The sequence below is a fragment of the Crocuta crocuta genome, unplaced genomic scaffold (assembly GCF_008692635.1).
Source record: "Crocuta crocuta isolate KB4526 unplaced genomic scaffold, BGI_CrCroc_1.0 scaffold277, whole genome shotgun sequence".
In the NCBI taxonomy this organism is placed as follows: domain Eukaryota; kingdom Metazoa; phylum Chordata; class Mammalia; order Carnivora; family Hyaenidae; genus Crocuta; species Crocuta crocuta.
In genome coordinates this window covers 929,884-954,127 of record NW_027531912.1, presented here as the reverse complement: position 1 = coordinate 954,127, position 24,244 = coordinate 929,884, and the positions used below count along the sequence as shown (strand labels likewise).

General features: G+C 41.9%; 1 protein-coding gene and 1 non-coding gene across 2 annotated transcripts in view; both read left to right on the top strand.

Moving 5' to 3' along the window:
- Positions 1–24,244, top strand: part of ATP12A (ATPase H+/K+ transporting non-gastric alpha2 subunit) — a 98,290-nt gene that overhangs the window by 22,256 nt on the left and 51,790 nt on the right. The gene's annotated exons all lie outside the window — the stretch shown is intronic.
- On the top strand, positions 12,934–13,040 carry LOC144240425 (U6 spliceosomal RNA). Its single transcript, XR_013337714.1, has one exon. It is a non-coding gene; the product is annotated as a U6 spliceosomal RNA (small nuclear RNA).

Genomic DNA, 24,244 nt, shown 5'->3' with positions numbered 1-24,244 from the left:
TGAAGTAAGAAAGTAGCAAAGTGTAGTTTAAAATGCAAATTTGGAAAAGACAACAGAACACTGAGCAGTGAGAACCAGGAGCTGCCTCTATCAGCCTTGTTCTTTCTGCTCAAGAAACACATAACCTAACAAAAGACACACGGGCAGCTGTACAACAGTGAGAGGGAACTGCGTCCGACTGCAAGTTACCACTGAACCAAGTAGAAGTTTAAATCAGGAAATTTACAGAGCGGTGAGTGGGAGAACCAGGGCTCTGGTTTCAAGTCCCCTCACTTCAAATCCGATGCTTTTTTCTATTATTCAATTTACTTGATTTTCTGTAAAGATCACTGACATTTCAACTCTGCCTATTGGAAGGCCTCATACTGCGAGTGGAGCTTGGATGGGCCTTCAAGGATACTGAGAATGGAGTCAATGCAAGATGGTGAATGAACACCTCACAATGGGCAGGATTTATCTCCCTCTTGAGGAGCAAAAGGACATGTGAGATAGGCTTGACCGGGAAGTAGGGCCGTGTTATCTTGAGTCTAATGGAAACGCACGGAGTAGACCCAGGGTACAGCAGCAGGGAGTCCTCCCGAGGTCTTGGCAAGGAGGTGACTGATGAAAACTACATTTTGGGAAAACAGGGCAAGGCCTGAACCAGTATCCTTTAGGCGTCCAGCCTGGTTTGGAAGAGGAGAGTGTAGACTGATTGATTTCCTTTCAGCCTGCACTTTCAAACTAACTTCTACATGAAATATCCCTGTGGCGCAGATTTTCCACGCAAGAGCAGAGCACGTGTGTATGGACAGGGATGTCGGAGGTAGGAAAGGATGGAAGACAATGAGGAATGAGGTGAGGGAAAAGGTACACAGGGAATGGTAAAGGGGTTAGTGTGAAGGGAGGCAAGGGAACATCCTCACGGCCTACATTGTCAGCCCTCTGGGAGCACAGCGACAGCTGGAGGCAATCACCACAGAGCCCTGTTCCCCTTCAGAATGAGGAGCTATTACCCAGCCAGAAACTTCGTTTTCCAGTCCCCTTGCAGCTAGCTGGAAACACATATGTGAGTCTGGGCCACCGGGAGTGGGCTGCCAGGAGTCGCCTATGGCGCCCTCCTAAGAAATCCGCCTGCTGTCTCTTCCTCCTTCCCCCGTTTGGTTGTTGACACGTAGGGCGAGGCCGCATGGCAGAACCTCCCTCACCCTGGTTCCGGACAACTGTGAGGAAATCTCCTCCCTCTCTCCCTACCTCTTGCCTCCCACCCTAGACCTCACATGGGAAATCAACTTCAAGAGTGCTAAGCCATGGAGGCGTGGGGACTTAGCAAACACAGAAGCAAGGTTTTGATAAGTCTGTTGAATTTGAAGGTAAATTTAACCAAATTCTTTGTGTCTGGGAGTTTCATGTTCTTAGCTCTAGCTAGAAGGATGGGCTAAAGCATCAGCCCTTCTGAGAGCTCCTTAACCTGTGCATTACAATAAAATGTGAACTTGGAGGGCTCCAGGGTCCCAACCACCACTGCGGGGATTGCCCAGTGTAGGCGGGTTTGGCTTCCTTAAATAATTCCTTATAATTTTCTTAAAGTCTAGTCTCTAAGACTTTTTACAAGACAGTAGTCAGAGAAATTATGTGGGGCAAGATTTTGAATTGCCAATCACACTTTGAAGCATTTACAGGCCAAGGGAAGTCTCCTTGGATTCCCTCTCTATCCAGCATTCTTCCAGAGAGAACAAATCATCCATGAATTCAAACCCTAAATTAAGCATTAAAGGTGATTTTTGAGCAAGACACCCCCACATAGCAAAAAGTTTTCTGGAAAGTGATTTAAAGAAGTGGAAAAGATCTTTTTTATCGCTTTCCACAAAAAGAATCCAGGGTTCATGGCCCCTGAGGCCTCCCAGATGGTTCAAATTAGTGAGAAGTCAGAAAAACATTTCCAGCCCTTTATAGAGAAAATCATTTATGTTCATTCTCTCAAGCCAACCTTCCTACTTCAGCCTTTTTCTAACTCTTACCAAAAGTCAATATAGTAGGGCATTCCTGTGGGGTGCCATCCAAAGCAAATTATTCTTGCTTGAGTTCTCTGGCATGGAAGGAACAGGAAGGAAGCATTCTAGACATAGAGGAGTAGAAAGACAGCAAATCATGGAAATGATGAAGTGTTTATAAATACTAGAGATTAATCTAAAGGAAATTAGTGTCAGTCCTAATAAATATCAAGAATTTCGGTTAACAGCACCCAGCACAACACAGGTGCAAAATTAGCATTAGTCTCTGCATCACCTTCCTATCTTGCTCAGTTTTATGAGATTTTCAGGTAAGGGTTTGTGAGGTGAAGAGACACAGGCAACGGTCTGGCAGAAATCCATTCTCCACTGAGTGTTATATGGTAACCAACTTGACAATAAACTATTTTTTAAAAAAAGAAGAAGAAGAAATCCGTTCTCCTAAAACTTGGGTCAGGAGGATGGTAGAAGCTGGAGCTGGAAGATATCCTAGAGTGACTTCCCTGAGCTCATACATTTTCTTAGAGGAGGAAGAGAGCCTAACCACAGGTCTCTTGATTGGGCCTTCCAAGATGACAAGGAGCAGGACACTGAAAGGGGAGAAGCCATATAGACAGTGGATAAAGACATCTTTGGAACCAAGTACCCCTATATGCTGTGTCTCCTCCTCCTTAAACACAGCCCTTAGTTTCTCAGCCTCCCATCTGTAAAAATGGGCATGCTGATACATACGGTGCGGGAAGACTGCGGAACACAGAGAGCCTGGCACACCTTAGTATGGTGGCTGTTCCCCGGAAGAGGAGGAAACACTGGGGAGATGGTAGACAGATGCAGACATTGCAAAGCTAGGGGATCCGAGCAACCAATTTGATGTTCCAAACTTATTTTAGAGCTCCAAATCAATGTGTCCCGGTTTTACGTAAAAGGTTCCATCTACTGTTCAAGTGACACTCCTGAGCCACTAGAGAAGGAAGAATTGCTTTATCCTTCACTGTTCTCCCATATTGCCCCCTCCTATTGAAATGAAAACATCAGGTTCAAGATTCTTATGCAAAGAAGGAAGAGATTCAAGTCAGCCTCCACACCCTTTGCCAGCGTCTCAGGAAGAAGCAGAGTCCTGGCCTTCCCCATCATCAGCCCAAAGTGACTCAACTTTCCCCAGGTCCTCTCCACCCACTGCAGGGCGGGTCTTGAGTCAGGGTTTCAGCACAGCTGCCAATGTCCCTTACAAAGGACCTGTTCTGGGCACCGTGGAAAGATAGAAAAGATGGAGACAGCATTCCCATTCTCAGATACGCACACACAGCAAAACTACTACCAACCACGAAAACATAAATAAATACTTGGGCCCTGACTCCCTGTGGCCACACACGGAGTCGGTTCTGACAGGCCCTGCCACCGTTTCTGACACTGTTGTATCGGTGTCCCATTTCTCCTCCTTGATTTCATCCATTCCATTCAGTGCAGCCTTTCCTGACCAGGTGCTGCCGTGAGCCCCAGACTGAGGGAAGGAACGCACGGACCCTGCCTGCAGAGTCCTTGTAGAAAGCTTCATGGCCCCTATGTGCCACTCTGTGTGGGCATTTCCACACTCGTCCTGCACAATCACCCCAGAAGTAAGTTGTCCGTACCCCCATTTTACCGAAAAGGAAAATGAGTCTTGGAGAGGCTGTCACATATCCATGGCCAGCAAGCAGCAGAGCCACATTTAGACCTAAGGCTCTAAACCTGAAGCCTGTGGCCTCCTCATTCTTCAACACTTACTCATCTCACATGACTCAGATGACAGATAAAAAAAAGGGGGGGGGGAGTCAGAAAGTTGGATTCTAAAACTGAGGTGTTGGTGAACTTAGAAATGGTTTTATCACTGTTGTCCTTCTCAAGGGAAATGAGGGAATAATGCCAAGAATACTTACCATTTACCGGTGGCAGTTACTATGTGCCAGGCACTATATCTTCTAAGTGCTCTCCATGTGGTATCTCATTTAACCCTTGCCATGATCAGGTAAGACAGGTATTATTGTCCCAATTTTATTTCTGTGAAGACAGAATGTCAGGAAACAGTCAGCCTATGATCTCACAGCAAATTAGTGACAGAGCTGGGGCTGAAACCCAGATGTAGAGAATATCAAAGCTGGGGCTCTGAACTGCTGCCGCACACGGCTCCTCCCACGGGCCTGGCAGAAGCTGAGGGAAGGCACCACACCTCCAAAAGTTTGCTTATGCATTGATACCTACGCCTGCTAAATGGATGCAGAGAAGGAGTATATACAGCATAGACTATGGTGCAAAACATAATTTTAAAACACCAGCAGCTCGGCCTGCCAATCCAATCACTACTGATAAGCAGAAACAATCATACATCCTGATAGTTTATCTGAATTTATTGGTTATGTTTCCTATTTCTGGCAATATGGCTGATTTAAATTGCCTAAAGTCCTTAAGATTTACTAAAACACAAGAACTTTTTTTTTTAATGTTTTATTTATTTCTAGGAGAGAGAGAGACAGCGTGAGCAGGGGAGGGTCAGAGAGAGAGGGAGTCACAGACTGAAACAGGCTCCAGGCTCTGAGCTGGCAGTCAGCACAGAGCCCGACGCGGGGCTCGAACCCACGAACCGTGAGATCATGACCTACGCGAAAGCCGGACGCTTAACCGACTAAGCCACCCAGGCGCCCCAAACACAAGAACTTTTTAATGCAAAGCTGATCTTTAAATAGAAAGAAGCAGAGGACAGGGTAGGGAAGGGTAATTTCCAGGTGTCATAAACTAAGAGGGAACTGGGGGCATCTGGATGGCTCAGTCAGTTAAACGTCCGTCTCTTTGTTTTGGCTCAGGTCACGGTCTCGCAGTTCATGAGTTCAAGCCCTGCCTCAGGCTCCCTGCTGAAAGTGTGGAACCTGCTTGGGATCTCTCCCTCTCTCTCTGCCCCTCCTCCACTCACGCTCTCTGTCTCTCTTGAAATAAATCAACTTTAAAAAATAAAACTAAGACGGAACTGAAAACTGGCACAGTGAGGGCCCCAGCTGATGCTATGGTTTCCCTGAGAGAAGGGTGGTCCCAGGCCCCTCAGAGCTTGAACAGAAGACAAGACTGACTCCTCACAAGGAGGATGATTGGATGAGAACACGGAGTAAACATAATATTTAGTTCCAAAATCCCTCCTCACATGAGGGGCTGGTTCGGAGAAACTCACCCACAGGCACAGGCTACTGAAAGGAAGCTTCCGTACTCTGGGCACTGGATGGAAAGGAGTTTCCCTGAGAACTCAGAACTCCTGGCCTTCTCTTCAAATAGAGGTGGAGCTTGAACTTGTACTACCCCAGTAACCCCAAGCCACAATATTATAATAAAATTGGTTGCAAAACTGGTCTGGAAGGACTTTTAGAATCGAGTCAGAAGGGATTCTCATGGAGGAAACAAACCCCACGAAACAGAAGCTCATAAGCAAAATTAACAAAACACACAAGGAAACAGCCAAAAGTGAATGAAAGTCAGCAAACAAGGAAAGGCAAAATTAGCGCTGTAAGTACTTGAGATGACAGAATGGCAATATGAAAGAGAATATAAAAAGTATGTTGAATTATTTAAAAATTTAAGGGTCGAATTTCTGAAAAAAAAAACAACAACCAAGATCCTATTTAAAAATTAATGTAGGAATGGGAGGAGCAGGTATGAAAAAGTATCAAATAGAACTTTCAGAAATAAAAAACAAATAGAATTTATTTATTTTTTGTTTATTTATTTAGAGAAAGAGAGAGAACATGAGTGGGAGAGGGGCAGAGCGAGAGAGAGAATCCGGAGCATGGCCCCCAAGTGGGACTCAGTGCTACAATCCTGGGATCGTGACCTGAGCCAAAATCAAGAGTCAGACACTCAACTGACTGAGTCACCCAGGCCCCCCGAAAAACATATAGTATTTTAACTAGAAGTTTAATGATCAGGTTAACTAAAAGAACATACACAGCAAAAGAGAGATTTAGTAGAATTGAAAGACATCTGATGAAACTATGGAAAGCTGCAGCAGAGGCAAATAAAAAGATCAGAAATACGCCAATAAAGTTAGAGACATAGAAACTAGAATGACAAAGTCCATTACACTAACAAGCATTGCAGACGGAGAAAATAGGCAAAGGGCCGTATTCAAAGACATGCTGGCAGAGAAATTCAAGAAGTTTAAGTCTCAACTAGTACAAATAGTTATGAATACACACACACACACACAAACATACCCTGGAAAATTATGCAACAACACAGATAGACCTAAAGGATATTATGCTAAGTGAAGTCAGACTGAGAAAGACAAATACCATATAATTTCACTTATATGTGGAATCTAAAACAACAACAACAAATGAATAAACAAACAAAAAGCGGAATCAGACCTGTAAATACAGAGAACAGACTGATGGTTGACAGAGGGAGGGGATGGGGGAATGGATGAGGTGGGTAAAGGGAGGAGGAGGTAGAGGCCTCCAGTTCTGGAGTTAATAAGCCACAGGGATGAAAGGCGCAGCACAGGGAACAGGTCGGTGGAGTCGCAAAGCGTTGTGTGGTGACAGACGTCAGCTAGCACTTGTGGTGAGCATAGCATCACATACAGAATTGTCTAATCTCTGTGTTGTGCATCTGAAACTAACGCAATAGTGTGTGTCAACTATACTTCAACTTAAAAACAATCTTTTAAAAACAGTATAAATCGGAGCGCCTGGGTGACTCAGTCAATTAAGCGTCCAACTTTGGCTCAGGTCACGACCTTGCAATTCTTGAGTTCAAGCCCCGCTTCAGGCTTTGTGCCGACAGCCCAGAGCCCGGAGCCTGCGAAAGATTCTGGGTCTCCCTCTCTCTGCCCCTCCCCTGTTCATGCACTGTCTCTCTCTATCTCAAAAATAAGTAAACGTTAACATTTTTTTTATTGCAATGAGCACCCTTCAGAATCGCAATCAATTGCTTTATTGATCAGATATATCTCTGTTACCATACACTAAAGATGAATTTCCTTTTTTGTTATCAACAAGTCATACGTTAAGTGTAGTAGAACTGGCAAGGAGTAAGGAACTGGAGTCGAGGGAGGCTCTGTGAAGGCAGACAGGGATGGCAGAAGAAGGGTAGATGATGGCGGAGAAGGTGAGGCCTCAGAGGGGAAAGCGTTAGAAGAAGGAAGTCTAAGGCATTTCAGAGCAGAGGGTGGGGCTTTCTGCGAAGGTATTTCTGGGTGTAAGGTAAGAATAAAGCAATGTGTAGGTTAAGGGAACAGAGCATGGTTTAATAAAAATAAATCCCACGTTTTCATCAGCATTTATCAAATCTTTACTACTGGGAAAGCCGCTTTCTTCTTTGCCATACTTACTGTGTTCCCATTATAATTATTAATGGTCTTTATTCCTACTCGTGCATAGGGAGAGACAGGCGACATTGCTGCTGACGGTTTTTAAGACAATGCTCCACCCTCATCTTGCACCCCCGTTTCACATTGGAGAAACTGTAGCCGTTTTCACTCAAGCCTTATTATTGGCCAAATGAACCATTGTAGTTTCCCACAGAAAGGGCACGTGGGCACGACTATTTGTCACCATAATGTCATTTCCCCTGTTCAGGCCATGAACACACAAGGTTAGTACTCACATTCAAAACTATCCACACATTCCCTCCCCCCAAGTTTTTTTCACCTTTTTTCCCCCCCAAAAAAAAGTTTTCCAATTTTAAGACAACTACTTGGTTAAGAAGTGGTTTGCACGGAAAATTAATATAGAGTAACATCTCTGGAATAAACTATTTAAAAGTTACCTAATTTACTCTCACTATTACCTCACAGGAACATAGGCATAGACGACATTTTACAGTTGTTACACAGCCACCCAACCACGCATAGGCCCTGTTTCTATCCTCTTTAAAAATTCCAAGGCAGATCATCTATCAGAATGGCTTTAATAGCCTTTTTGACATTTTCAAACATCAAAAATGCCCACATTTTATGACTGTGGAAATACTGTACTTAAAATCAGGAGTTCAATAAAATGAATCAAAGAAATGTTCTCATTACTCAGGCTTTGATTTTATATATTCTATTCTAATGTTGACTTTTGCTCATTTAACAAAAATAATAAGCATATATTTCAAAGCATATCTAGCATTTTTTGTCATAAAAAACAAGATTATAAATGTAATCATCCTTGTCCCCAAAATGGCCTCTATAGAGTTCTTTAATCATGTTTAAATGACTACACATAAATGTTTTTCTATTTATAACAGAAGAATTTCAGTAAGAGATAGCATTTCCTTCTGAAAGCAATTCACAAGTTGATATATATATGTATATATATAAAGTATATAAAGTAACTACTGTTACATATAACAATAACTACTGTCATTTTGACACACAAATCTTTTGAGATTACATATTACCAATCTTGCCTCTTTTGCATCGTCTATTAAGGGATGTTTAGTAGAGGCGTCTATTCTAATAGCTGTACTGACGAGCTCTGACCACTCCCCAGGCCCTGTGCTGACGCATCCCTTGGAGGTGGATATGTTGGCCCCATGGTACAGGTGAGGAAATTAAGATTGTGAAAGGGTCCCCTGTGCAGGTAGCTCTGAACCCCCACTGAATAGTGCCTCTTCATAAAGCATAGCAAGTACAGTTCCAATTTCTATATGTCAATCATTTAGGGCTAGAAAGAATTTATGTACAGCAAAATACAAAGAATCCAGAGAAGACTTGAGGCTCTTTCCCATCTCACTACACACTAGAGTATTTATGTGAGATGAGTATCTATGCATAAGGTATCTCACTGTTTCTGTGTAGAGTCCCAGTGCACAGCCCAAGTGATGCTCGGGCATTTCCTCATACACCTGGGTTCTGCATTAGTCTAGACGATTGAATTGATGACAGTGATGTGGTGCCCAGCGGAACTGTCTGCATCTGAGCCTGCAGGAAGAAAGTGCTGAGAACGGGGGATCACTTTTGTGTTTTTTATTTTTTTAACTTTTTTTTTTCCTAAGAGAGAGAGACAGCGTGAGCAGGGGAGAGTCAGAGAGATAGGGAGACACAGAATCTGAAGCAGCTCCAGGCTCTGAGCTGTCAGCACAGAGTCCGACGCGGGGCTCGAATCCACGAACCGAACTGTGAGATCATGACCTGAGCCGAAGTTGGCCGCCCAATCGACTGAGCCACCCAGACGCCCCAGGGGGTCGCTATTGTTAAGCCTGAGACAGGTGAGCCAGGAAGTGCGGCAGCCCCTATGGAAAAACCCACTGGTTCCCTTCTGTTCATTCAACGAAGGATCATTACACAGCTCTTAAACTGTCTTAAACTCCAGCCCAGGACATTATTTCCTCCCCTGCAGGGAGCATTGCGTAGCAATCTACATCAACTTAGATATCAGGATAGGCTGAACCACAAATTAGTTTTCTATTCATTGGCCATACCAAGGGCTTGAAGCTATTTTTATAAAAGTCGACAGTAGAGCAGTGCACAAAAGATGATTCTCTGCTGTGGATTTAAGAGGGTAAGAATTGGAGAGGGAAGTCACTGTTGGTAAAGAATTCTTAAACATTATGCAAATGCTTTACCTTGTGAGCTCTCAAGTGGGGTGGAACAGGGAAGCGATGTGTGAATGTCATCTACAGGTGAGGTGCTGCAAGAAGACGGACAGTGGGGAGAGGGAGGAGGGACAGCTGACAAACGCCTCTGTAGTTTATGCTTACGTGTGTACCTGGGGGTGGCTGCGGGTGTGCCCAGGAGCAGGTTCCAGGAGGCGTGTCTGTGAGTTGTTTGTTGATGTGGACTCTCCCTATGCCTAAACTAGTGAGTTCTTAACTCTTAGGGTCACCACTTAATTGTTTGTAACTAAATACATAGTTAGAGCACGCTACAGTTAGCCTCTTTGCAAACACATACCTTCGGCCACCAGAAGGCTGGGGAGGGATAAGCAGAAGGCGGAATCCCCTGGGGCTGTCACTATGTGGCACTTACTCCCGGCATGGCACGTTGGGCCTGCCCCATGCGGCTGCTTGGCACCTCTTCTGTTCTGCTACACGGTTTGCTTGGTTTAAATATATATATTTGGGGCGGGGGGGGTGGGGAGGAAGAGACAGAGAATTTAGCAGAAGAGGGGCAGAGAGAGAGGGAGACACAGAGTCTGAAGCAGGCTCCTATCTCTGAGCTGTCAGCACAGAGCCCAATGTGGAGCCTGAATCCACGAACTGCAAGATCATGACCTGAGCAGAAGTCAAACGCTCAACTGACCTAGCCACCCAGGTGCCCCCTATATGGTTTTAATTTTACTCTCGACCCATTGTCCCTACAGAGGCACCACTCCTCTGGTGTTCAGGGAGCACCCTCCCCTGGCCCTGAGGCTCTGCTTTCGCTCTGACTCTTGACAGTACAGCCCCACTTGGCCTGCGCCGCTGCTCAAGCCCTCTATCCCGCATCTTATTCCTGAGAACCTTCTGTCTGCACTAGACTGACAATTACTGTTGCTCCCGGGAAATCCATCCTGCTTTTGACAGCGAGTCCTGGACTCTCCCTCAGCCTGGCTTGATGCACGAGGTTCCTTGCACTTCGTGTGGACAAGCAAAGCTGACTGCGTTCTAAACACACGTGGCAGCCACAAACAATCATAACGGTTTCAGATCCGCTGACGCTATCGTTATGCACATTTTGCCGTCCCTTCCTACTAGTGTGTAACGGGACACTATGTCTAGGTATGCTCCAGATTCTCAAACTCAATCAGGGAGAGCCAAAGGCTTACTCTGATTTAATTTGCCACCAATTCTTGCTTTTCTCCTTACTAGCCTGGTATCTACATTCTTGAAACAGATTTTAAGGGTAGCTATTTACTGGGTCACCTGGGTGGCTCAGTCATTAAGTGACCGGCTCTTGGTTTCCTCTCAGGTCATGACCTTGCAGGTCATGAGTTCCAGCCCTAAATCAGGCTCTGCACTCACAGCATGGGGCCAACTTGGGATTTCTCTCTCCCTCTCTCTCTGCCCCTCCCTGGCTTGCTCTCTCTCCCCTTACCCCTCCCCAGCTCTCTCTCTCTCTCTCTCTCTCAGAAATAAATAAACATTTTTAAAAATTAAAGAGGATAGCTCTTTAGTAATGTGTTCTAGACTTTTTCAGGGAATGAGCATCTTCCACCTGGACATTTGTAAACTTGGAGATTTGCTCTTCTTTCCGCTCTCTTGTGGAGTCCCCTTCCTTCGCAAAAGGCCCACTTCCCGCCTGGCTCTCTGAGGCAGCAGCTGGCTCCCTAAGGGAGACTCTCTATGCCTTCCCTGTCAGAATCGCAGCCTATGCCCTCTGCCTGACCCACACTCAAACTGTCCACTATCAAAACACTGTACTGTGCCTCCTTATTCCAGAAACATTGCATTGCACAAATACAGGTTTTAAGATGTTCTGCTAAGAACTGAAGAGGATATAAAAAAAAAAAAATCCTGTCCCTCAAATAACTGACAGACTGGTTTCTCAGGTCTTAAAGGTGATAGACTTACTATTTCTGACAAACTCACACTCAGAACTAAAGACTGAATGTGTTACCCTCCCAGAGACATTTGCTTTGTAAAAGACTTATAAAATAAAGTTGTTGATAAATGGCTTAAAATTTTTCCAGTGAGAATCTTGAGGTAGGTAACGCTAATAAGGTAAACAGAAGCCGACAAAAAGAAAATGGTCGACCTGACAACTCTACTTCAAGTGCAAGCTTTCTATAAGTTGCACAATGAAGTAAAAACAATGAGTTTGAGCCCCATGTTGGGTGTAGAATTTACTTAAAAAAGAAAACAAAGGAGGCTAGCTCAGTTGGCAGAGCACGTGACTCTTAATCTCCGGGTTGTAAGTTTCAAGTCCTCTGTCGATCTTACTTAAGAAAAATAATAACCATATGTTTGCACATTTAGGTGGATTAGGAGGAACTTAATGGGACCATGAGGAAGAAGAAGGGGGAAAACAGGAGAGGAAGAGAGGAGACCATGAGAGACTCTTGAATGCTGAGAACAAACTGAGGGCTGATGGGGTGGGGGAGGGGGAAGGAGGGGGATGGGCACGGAGGAGGGCACTTGTGGGGATGAGCACTGGGTGTTATATGGAAACCAACTTGACAATAAACTAAGGAAATAAATAAATGAATAATAATAAAAAATTTAAAGAAAAATAATAATAATTTAAAAATAAATACGCTTAAATAACCTCGAAGGAAAAAAACACAATGATAATTCTAATGAGGGTAGCCAAGAAGTCAGTAATAAAAACTGCGAATCATCTAAGAAAACCATTTCAAATCTGGCTTTATATATACACTGCTCTTAATGATAAACTGCACACTATGTGTCGCCTTGATATATTAGCTAATATATACATGAAGATGTCATTACTGATACTATTTAAAATTAAGGTACTTTATATTTATCTTTAATTTTTATTCAAATGTTTTAGCATACCTCATGTATTAGCACTATAGGACCTGTACATCATTGATTAATATACATACATTGCAGTCTGTGCACAAAACTTTTTTACTGGTAATGGTATGAGATCACAAGATATTAAGAGAACACAGGTTTAGACCATGGAAAATCTACTTGGTTCATAAACTCTTGAAGATGACAATTGTCCCTTCCCCCAACATTCCCCTATCCCTATACTTAGTAGGCCTTCAAAATGTGTCCCAGAATGCTTCTGCCAGCATCAAAATAATTAAAAATAGCTTCTAAAGAATCAAAGTCCAGTTCTACACAGTGGAAGGCAGACCGCGTGCTCACCCGTCTTCTTTTTAACTTACATTTGAATAACCTGCTAAGCCTACTGGGTGAGTTAGCGGCATGCCTGCTTGGCACAGCCTCCTTTTCTGTTCAAACCAGGAACAATCTGAACTGGATCTGCTGGCCTGTCACTAAAAAGAAGAGCTTGATACCTAGTGAGCTAACACAGAAGTCCATGGTGCTCACTTCCACAGCACTTACGCTAAAATCGGAACGATACAGAGGAGACTGGCACGGTCCCGACGTAAAGATAACACACAAATTCATGAAGCGTTCCTTGCTTTTAAAAACAAAAAATAGAAGTCCATGTATCGAGCAAAATTTCTCCAAGTTTAAATGGATACAACTAAATAACTCCACCCAATGCTTCCAATAACTTGGGGGTTAATGCTGTTGTCTACAGCAACACTGTAAGGCCCTAAATAAAATCACATCCACCTCAAGGGCCAGGTTTTGATGTAATAATGGTTAAGCATAAGTTGGTAATATTTACAGACTAAAATTGACTCATTCATGTTAAAAGCAAAGAACTCTAGGGGCGCCTGGGTGGCTTAGTCGGTTAAGCGTCCGACTTTCGCTTAGGTCATGATCTCGCGGTTCGTGGGTTCAAGCCCCGCGTCGGGCTCTGTGCTGACTGCCACCTCAGAGCCTGGAGCCTGTTTCAGAGTCTGTGACTCCCTCTCTCTCTGACCCTCCCCTGCTCACGCTGTCTCTCTCTCTGTCTCCTAGAAATAAATAAAAACATTAAAAAAAAAAAAAGCAAGGAACTCTAGAGTCTGCGCCAAATATTTAACTAAGAGCCTCAACAAATTGTAAGCTTTTATTGAAAAAATTGACTGTCTCCATTGGCACTCTGATAATGGGCTTCTACTTAGGCTAAAATAGATTTACAAAGCAGAACGTTTATTTAAATGCCTACAATTTGGAATCTAAAGCATGTGAATATTAACAACTAAGATAATAGTATTTCACTTAGCTTATCAAAAATTTAAGAAAAGTTAAGAAACTTTTACTTTTATACCCAACCTTAGTAGTCAAGAAACTTCTCTTCCATCATTCCATAAATTTTCCTATTATTGCATAATGAGCAATAGTACAAACAGCACTAAAGTTCACAGAACACATTCTGATAAATGCTGCTCCATACCAAATTGTTCACTGCTTTTACCTGAACTGTCTAACATCATTATGTTTTCCTTTTGTTTTGACTTCCAGATCGTTAAACCTCTTTCTTTTAAACTCTCAAGAGGTCATTTACTTGAGGTGACCAGCATATATGTCTCTTTATTCTTTCTGATGTTTTAAAGACTTTTTCTGTCTGCGAAATTAATGAATGTTTATTGTAGAAAAGATAGTTTAAAAATATTAAAAATAAAATATAACTCTACAATTTCAGCAGTAAGAGATAATCACTTAAAATTTTGTTATATTTGTTTCCAATCTTGTTTTTATCATATACATATTAGAAATAAATTTTATATAACCTTATAGGCTGCTTTTTCCACTGACCATTAATATCGAATATTTCCCTCATGACAACTAAATATATCTTCAAAACATGATCTCCACTAGCTACATAATACAAATATACTTTCACTGATTGAATTTTTAGACAATTTTTTCCTTTTGACTATTATAAATTTTAATATAATAGGTATAAAATTTTTAAAAGTCATTGCCAAATCACTTTCCAAAAATTTTTGCAAATCTACACCTCTACCAGCAATGGATGAGAATATCTAACTCAGCACTCTCACCCGTATTGAATAATACAGATTTGTTTGTTTGTTTTAACTTCTCCGATTTAGTAGGTAAAAAATAGCACTTCATTCTAATTTGTATACACTTGGTTGCTAATTAAATTATACATGTCTTCATTTGTTAATATCCAATTTGTATTCCTTCTGTGCTCATTATCTTTTTCCTATATTGAATGCTTATGTTGATTTCATTGAATTTAAAGGAATTATTTAGATATGAATAATTTTATGGGATGTCTGGGTGGCTCTGTCTGTTGGGTTTCTGCCTTCGTCCAGGTCATGATCTCATGGATTGTGAGTTCAAGCCCCCTTGAGATGTCAGCACAGAGCCTGGAGTCTGCTTCGAATTCTGTGTCTCTCTCTCTGCCTCTCCCCACATGTGCTTGGTCTCTCTCCTTCAAAAATAAATAAACATTAAAATAAAATAGGTTTGAATAATTTTAATACTTCTCTTTTATTATTGTGAATATATTTTCATTAGTTTGGCATTAGAATTTTGTTAAGTTTTATAGACAAATCTGTGGATGTTCCCTTTTGGGGTTTCTTCCATTGTTTATACCATCCTTCCCTGTCCTAGATTAGCTATATTTCCTGAGTTTTTGTTCCTTCAATTGTATATGATATAAGTTAGGAATCAAATTTAATTTTTTACATATAATATCAATTCTCTACTAAATTGTAAGACCTCTACTACCTTACATGTATTTGTTTTCTATTCCATTAATTTATTTTTGATCTTTTCTATTTTTATTTGTCTTTTTGATTCAGTATAACCCTGTAATGGGTACCAGAAGTTTATGATAATTTCTTACACCCAATAGTTCAAGTTGTTTTCCTTAAAAAATTTTTCAGAAATATTTTAGCTATTCTTGCATCATTTATTCCTTCATATGAATTTTAAGAACAATTTGTGACATTCTACCAAATATTTTCTCGGGATTTTTGTTTAAATTGCACTAGATCTCAAGAGCAGTTTGTGTGGAATTTATGTCTCTTTGGTATTGACCTTTACAACTATGAAATTTGGCCTATTTCTCTATTTTTTAAAAGATTTTCCTCAGCTTTCAATCTTTATAATTAAATTGCATGAAGTTCTTCTACATTTTTGTTCATTTTAATTTGAAATATCTTGTAGTTTGTTGCTATTATCTTTTATCTGCATTTTCTAGTTAGAAACTATAGTTTCTACATTTTCTTTTTTCCCCCTTAAATAGTTTATTGTCGAGTTGGTTTCCATATAACACCCAATGCTCATGCCAACAAGTGCCCTCCTCCATGCCCATCAACCCCCTTTCCCTCTCCCCCACCCCCATCAGCCCTCAGTTTGTTCTCAGCATTCAAGAGTCTCTCATGGTTTGCCTCCCTCCCTCTCCTCAAATATTTTTCCCCTTCTTCTCCCCCATGGTCATCTGTTAAGTTCCTCCTAATCCACCTATATCTGCAAACATATGGTATCTGTCCTTCTCTGCTTGACTTATTTCGCTCAGCATAACACCCTCAAGTTCCATCCATGTTGCNTTGGGTAAATTCCTAGCAGTGCTATTGCTGGGTCCTAGGGGAGTTCTATTGTTAGTTTCCTGAGGAACCTCCACACTGTTTTCCAGAGGGGCTGCACCAGTTTACATTCCCACCAACAGTGTAGGAGGGTGCCCATTTCTCCATATCCTCACCAGCATCTATAGTCTCCTGATTTGTTCATTTCAGCCGCTCTGTCCGGTGTGAGGTGGTATCTCAGTGTGGTTTTGATGTGTATTTCCCTGATGATGAGGGACGCTGAGCATCATTTCATGTCTGTTGGCCATGTGGATGTCCTCTTTGGAGAGTGTCTGTTCATATCTTTTGCCCATTTCTTCACTGGATTATTTGTTTTTCGGGTGTGAAGTTTGGGGAGTTCCTTATAGATTTTGAATACTAGCCCTATATCTGATATGTCATTTGCAACTATCTTTTCCCATTCCGTCAGTTGCCTATTAGTTTTATTGATTGTTTCCTTTGCCGTGCAGAAGCTTTTTATCTTGATGAGGTCCCAGTAGTTCATTTTTGCTCTTGATTCCCTTGACTTTGGGGATGTGTCGAGTAAGAAATTGCTGCGGTGGAGGTCAAGGAGGTCGTTTCCTGCTTTCTCCTCTAGGGTTTTGATGGTATCCTGTCTCACATTCAGGTCCTATATTCATTTTGAGTTTATTTCTGTGTATGGTGTGAGAAAATGATCTAGTTTCCATTCTTCTGCATGTAGTTGTCCAGTTCTCCCAGCACCAGCTGTTAAGGAGGCTGTCTTTTTTCCATTGGATACTCTTTCCCACTTTGTCAAAGATTAGTTGGCCATACATTTGTGAGTCCAATTCTGAGTTCTCTATTCTATTCCATTGGTCTATTTGTCTGTTTTTGTGCCATAGTTTCTACATTTTCTAAGTTGCTGCATAAAAATGTTATTCATTTTTTAAAACCAATTTCATTAAAGTATAACTTACATAAAATAACAAATACACATTTTAAGTATACATTTAGATGAGTTTTGAGAAACATATACAGTCATGCAGCCAACACCTCAGTCATGATGCAAAATGTTTCCATTACCCCACATGGTTCCCATTTTCTACTCACAACCTCAAGCACCACAGATACACTGATCAGCTTTGTAGCACTATGGATCACATTTGTATTTCCTAGAATTTGTACAAATGGAATGATACAGCATATACTCTTTTATGTCTGGCTTCCTTTGTTCAGTATAATGTTTTTAAAAGCATTTTGGATTGTGTGTATCAGCAGTTAACTTCTTTACATTGCTTGCACTGTATATCCATTCACCTCTTGACACTTAGATTGTTTAGATTGTTTTCAATTTGGGGCTATTTTAAATAAAGCGCCATGAACATTCGTGTACAAGTCTTTTGTGAATATACATTTTCATTTCTCTTGACTAAATAATGATAATGTATGCTTAACTTTCACAAAAAGCCACCAAACTGTTTTCCAAACCAGTAGTGCTATGTTATGTCTCCATCTATAATGCATTCAGTTGCCCCACATTGCTGCTAACAGTGATTTGAATCTTTAGTAATTTGGTAATTGGATCTTTCAGCAAATTCATCAGATGCATTTAAGTTTTCAAAATTATTGAGTTTTAATATGTATTATCCTTTAATGTCTCTAGGATCGGGGCGCCTGGGTGGCTTAGTCGGTTAAGCGTCCGACTTTCGCTTAGGTCATGATCTCGCGGTTCGTGGGTTCAAGCCCCGCGTCGGGCTCTGTGCAGACTGCCAGCTCAGAGCCTGGAGCCTGTTTCAGTCTGTGACTCCCTCTCTGTCTGACCCCCCCCCCGCTCACTCTCTCTCTCTCTCTCTCTCCTAGAAATAAATAAAAACATTTAAAAAAAAATGTCTCTAGGATCATACCAATATCCTTTCTTTTATTTTTTTTTCGTGACCAAGCTAGCTAGATTTATTCACTTTACTGATTAAAAACAAAAGTTTTATGTTTTATTTTTTGTAATGCTTATTTGCTTGATTTCTATTCCTGTCTTGATTACTCCATTCCTACTTTGTGTTTATCTTACTCTTCTAGCACCTTAAATTAGCACCTTATATAGTTGATTTTAGAAATTTTTTCCTAACACAAACATTAAAAGCGACAGATTTCCCTCTCAGAACTACTTTTATGCTGCATCTCACAAATGATATGTTTTTTTCATTTTTATTCTGTTCAAAATATTTTCTAATTTCTTTTATGTCTTCTTTTACCCATAGGTTATTTAGAAATATTATTTCTTTTTTTAAAATATAATTTATTGTCAAACTGGTTTCCATACATCACCCAGTGCTCATCCCAACAAGTACCCTCCTCAATGCCTATCACCCAGTTTCCCCTCTCCCCCACCCACCACCAACCCTCAGTTTGTTCTCAGTATTTAAGAGTCATTTATGGTTTGCCTCCCTTCCCCTCCCCCATGGTCTTCTGTTAAGTTTCTTTACCCAGGGGATACAGGAGTGTTGATGCATAGGGGCACATGTACCTCAATGTTTATAGCAGCACTTTCAACAATAGCCAAATTATGGAAAGAGCCTAAATGTCCATCAACTCATGAATGGATAAAGAAGACGTGGTTTATCTATACAATGGAATACTAGTTGGCAATGAGAAAGAAATGTTGTTTCTAGCAGGCTCCTGGGAGGCTCAGTAGGGTGAGTGTCTGACTTCAGCTCAGGTCGTGATTTCACGGTTTGGAGTTCGAGCCCTGCATCAGGCTTTGTGCTGACAGCTTAAAGTTAGAACCTGCTCCAGATTCTGTGTCTTCCTCTCTCTCTGCCCCTTCCTGCTTGCACTCTGTGTCTCTTTCAAAAATAAATACACATTAAAAAGAAGAAGAAGAAGAAGAAATATCATTTCTAGCATCGCCTGGCTGACTCAATCAGTGGAGCATCTGACTTGAGGTCGTGAGTCCAAGCCCCATGTTGGGCATGGGATCTACTTTAAAAAAAAAAAAGGAAAGAAGGAACTATTGTTGCTTAATTTCAAAATATTTGAGGATTTTCCAACTACCATTCTGTTACTGAATTTATAAATGATTTAATTCAATGAGTTGTTCAGCTTACTTATCAGTAGTTTATAGCTCACAATCAAATTTTCTTTGCGTTTTCCCTATAAGCAATTATTTCATATGACAGTACAAATTTTACACTGGCTAGAACATCCAGTGTAATATTAAATTGTAGAGGTGGTGCAAGGGGCAAGATGCAGAGAAGTAGGGCACTCTGTACTTGCACTCGCCCCCATATCTCACACGGAAAAGATCTGAAGCCGTAGGAAACCTTACAGAACCCAAGAGATTGGGAGAGAAAGGACGCAGAATCCACTGAGAAAGCCTTCTAACATGAGTGCGAACTGGGGAAGATAAAATCGGGCTGGGATCAGAGACTCCAGGGACGGGGGCGATCCCACCTGTGGGGAGTGAGAGGGGAAAAAGAGAGTCTGAAACCGCTCAAGACACGGTCTCTGTCGCTGGGAAGCAGAAAAATCTCCACTCAGGGCACAGAAGGACCCTGCGCGCCAAATCCCTGCGCGCCAGGTCCCCGAGCGCCAACTCATCCCGGAGGGGCTGCGCGCTGACCACTTCTTGGTGCTCCTGGCCGGCTAGACCCTTAGATGAGCTGCGCGCGTCCGCGCCGCTGTGCTCCTGGCTGGCCGGACTCCTGGGGGAGCCAAGCGCTCACACCGGGCGTCTGCGCCCCTGGCTGGCTGGAACTCGAGAGGGAAGGCGAAGAGCTTAAAAACTGGGAGATTTGCCCGCGAGGTCGTGTTTCGGGTGATGAGACACAGAGGGACCTGGTTTCCCTCTCCCCAGCGGGCCCGGAGTGCCCGGCAGGCAGACCCCTGCCCAGGCTCGCCAGCCCGACCTGGAGGAGAAGGGAGCAGCGATTCTGGCTCCATCCCCAGAGCTAGGCGGGAGGCTTGGAATTGCCCCGAGGGGGTCAACTGCAAGGTTGTGTCTACGGCAATTTCAGTGGGGCGCGCGGACTGGGATTTGGAAACTAGGCCTGGCCTGGATTAGAGAGCGCAACCCACTTTGACTGCGCCCCTGGCACAGGGAGTTTACACACCCAAAAAAGCGAGGTGCAGCGCTTGCTTCAAGAAGGGACTGGAGCGCCGTCACTCTCCTCCCCACAACCGCCGAGGCAGAGCTCCCGCCTGAGGCAGTGGATCACGCCACGCCCATCCCTGCCTGAGAGGTGCCCTCCTCCCTTTTTTTTCCTTTTTCTTTCTTTTTTTCTTTTTTTCTTTTTTCTCTTTTTTCCCCCCGGAACACTGACCTGGTTAACTTTGGTCACCGGCTTGCTTAAACAGTCACACCGAGTCCATTCTGTAGATGTAAATTCTACGCCTACGGACCTTTTCATCTCTTTCTCTCAGGAGTAATTAGACTATATAGTTTCTCTGGATAATTCCAGCATCCTTCTCTCCCCTATCCAACCATATTCTACCCTTTAGCTCTTTGAAAAAAGCTTCTTATCCCTTCTGCCTGTTCATTCTATTTCCAATTTTGCCTCATCCCCGCCCTGTCTTCTCTCTCTTTCTCTATGCTCTTCAACCAGCACTGCATACACCCGGCTATTTAATTGTAGCTGGGAAATCTGGTTATATGCTTTAAACCACTCTTTGTCCATTGGTTTTCTTCTTTTTTCCTTTTCTTTTCTTCTTTTTGACCTTTTTATGTATTTTTAATTTTCTATTATTCANAATAATAACACTGAATGTAAATGGGCTGAAGGCTCCAATCAAAAGACATAGGGTAGCAGAATGGATAGAAAAAAAAATCCATCAATATGCTGTCTACAAAAAACTCATTTTAGACTGGAAGATACCTTTAGATTAAAAGTAAGGGGATGGAGAAATATCTATCATGCTACTGGAAATCAAAAGAAAGCTGGAGTAACTATACTTATAACAGACAAATTGGACTTTAAATTAAAGACAAGAGATGAAGAAGGGCATTACATAATAATTACAGGGTCTATCCATCAGGAAGAACTAACCATCACAAATGCCTATGCACCGAATATGGGAGCACCTAAATATTTAAAGCAATCACAGAGAGAAACAAGCTTATAGATAAGAATGTGCTAATAGCAGGGGACTTTAATACTCTGCTTACAGCAATGGATAGATCAACCAGACAGAAAATCACTAAGGAAACAATGGACTTAAAAGACAAATTGGACCAGATGGATCTGACAGATATATTTAGAACTTTACATCCTGAGGCCAAGGAATTCACTTTCTTCTCATGTACGCATGGCATATTCTCCAATAGATCACATACTGGGACATAAAGCAGCCCTCAATAAATATAGAAGAATTGAGATCATACCATGTACACGTTCAGATCATAATGCTCTGAAACTTGAANGAAAAGAGAGAGCACCCAAATACACAAAATCATGAATGAAAATGGGCTTATTACAACCAACCCCGCAGAGNGGCAGAAGAAGGGGGGAAATAGTGGGGGAGAGGGAGAGAGGTAAACCATAAGAGACTCTTGAATGCTGAGAACAAACTGAGGACTGATGGATGTGGGGGGGGAGGAGATGGGCACGGAGGGGGGCACTTGTGGTGATGAGCACTGGGTGTTATATGGAAACCAACTTGACAATAAACTATTTGTAAAAAAAAAATTGTAGAGGTGGTAACAGGGACATCACATGTCATATTTTAATGAGACTCTTCCAGCATTTCATCTTTCAGGATGATATTTGCTATAGAGTTTGAGGCAATACCCTTTAACATTAAAGAGTGAGCAAAACTTGGACATCTGAGTTCATTTTCTACATCTACAGGTATAACAATAGTATGATTTTTTTTCTCTTTTAATTTGTCAAAGTGCAGAATTACATTGAAGATTTTCTGATATTGCATCATCTTTGCAATCCTGGGATAAATCTTACTGCTCATTTTTTAAAATATAATTTTAGATTCATTGCTTGATTTGTTGTTGTATTTGCTAGTGATTTTAATGTACCTGAAATTTATCTGGGGATATAATATGAGATAAGAACCAAAATATAGTTTATTCTGTAAGCGACTTTTCTTCTATCATTTATTTGAATGATTTATATATTTCCTACTGGTGTAAAATCTAAGTAATTTTTGTTATTTCTTTTTAAATATTTCAATTGTTCTGTGGTTTTAGTTAGTGTTTTAGTGTCACTGGCCATTTCAGATTTTTCTTGAAAGCAATCAGGATATAAACAATGTTTTTGCTTTATTTTCTTTTGTTTTACTCCAATGAAGTATTTTCTCATATAAGAAAACTTAAAATATCACTCTCAAAATGGTGTCTATGTCTTGGCCAGAAATATTTTTAATCAGTGAAGAATAATTTTAGATAAGAGAGATCTCTGCTTATGTTTACAAGGGGATTTACTACCTTCATTACCATAAATGCATTTCAATTGATGAGAAAGCAAGCAAACCCAATCTGGTACACCTAGATGTTAACCAATGTTGGAATCCAGTTTGACCTAGGCCTGAGGAAAGAAACAGGCTCAGGTGAAAGAAATAATCTAGTTAGACTCCCTTCTCTTCAAAAGCTCTCCAAGGACAAGTCTTTGGAGAGCATGTAGGCTTGTGGCCAATACCAGGCCGTTCGTCCAGATAGCCACAGTTGTGTTTGTGTGTATCCTTCCTTTCTAGGATGCATTCAAATACATCAGTGTGTGTTTATACACACGTACCCTCAGGAATGTACAGATTTACAGATATGGCTGTGTGCTGCTTTACACAAGTGGTATTACTTATCCTTGGTGTTTTTACTTAACAGTGCCTTGGAGATCTTTCCATGTAAGTAACTGCTGAGTGGTATGCCGTAGACTGACAGCATCATAACTTATTTAACTATTCTCTCATTGATGGGCCTTGAGGTGGTTGGAAATTTTTCACCATTACATTGCAACAACAGTCTTTCAAGATAAAATTTAAAGGTAGTCAATGGCATTTGAAGTTCTCCACAATGTGTCCTCCACCTGTCTCTGAAGTCTCGGCTCCTACTCATGTACCCTCCCCAAAGAGTACACCCCAGTCAAACTAAACTAACAGAATTTTCTGGCCTCAACACCTTTGTGTACCTCAGTCCTTCCACCCAGATGGCCCTCTTCTCCCATCTTTCTAACTTTGGCCTGTGTTAGGCCATCTCATATCCCCATTCTTCTGCGAAGACTTTCCTCTTCCCTGGTCTTCCAGTCTATCATAATCTCTCTCTTTCCTTATTCGGCACCACTCATTCAATATTTGTATATTCGTTTGTGTTATATTTCATGAGTTTACTAATCCTGATGCCTCCAGCTAGAAGCTAAGTACTTAAAGTCAGAGAAATTCTCTTGCCTTTTAACTGAACTTACAGCTCTATTTTCTTTCATCTTGATCATCCTTTCCTCCAAATGCAAACAAACTTGTCTGTGTCATTCCTCTGTTCACAGAGGGTGATGATGATGGCGTCCTTAACAGCTCCCTCATGAGTGACACCACCAGTTTCCTCATTAAGCAGTTACAACAAGGGGTGTCTTACAAGGTGATTCCTGACTGAGGCCGACAAACCCCTCCCTCTCCATTCCTCCACTCCCCACATCCCACCCTCTGTCCGCATTGCCTGTGGCCTGTACTAGTATCACTATTCTCAACACATCACATTTGGCCGTGGGTCAGAGTGGTACCCTTGGTCCCTCTTTTGGCACCTCTGCCATCCCATTGTCTTCACGTGTAATCACTCAGGCGAAAGAAACGCTGATGCCGAAGACACACTGGCCATACCCAGAAGGGACCCACAGCTCTTCCACTCATAGCCCAGGGGACACTATTTGTCACAGGGCCCAACACAATCGAAAAAGAGATTAGGAAGTGTAGGGGACCCACAAAGAATACTTGTAAGTACTACTGTCTGTGTGATAAACTTAGGGCTTTAAGAAATGGAGGCAACAAGACACCATAGAAGGAAAAAGGGGCTTGAGAAACTGTTCAGGAGAAAGGCTTCCACATAAGCCTGAATGGAGTCTCTTTCCAAAAATATCCGCCAAAAATACTAGAGAATCTTGACTAGGTCACTCTGCCTAAAATACTACCCATGATAGAGGCATTTGTCTGGACCAATTTTCTTCTTGAAAACTGCAGATACTCTGAGAAATCATAGTGGTTGTGTTCTCTATCTTTCTCTCTCTCTGTCTCTCTCTTTGTCTCTCT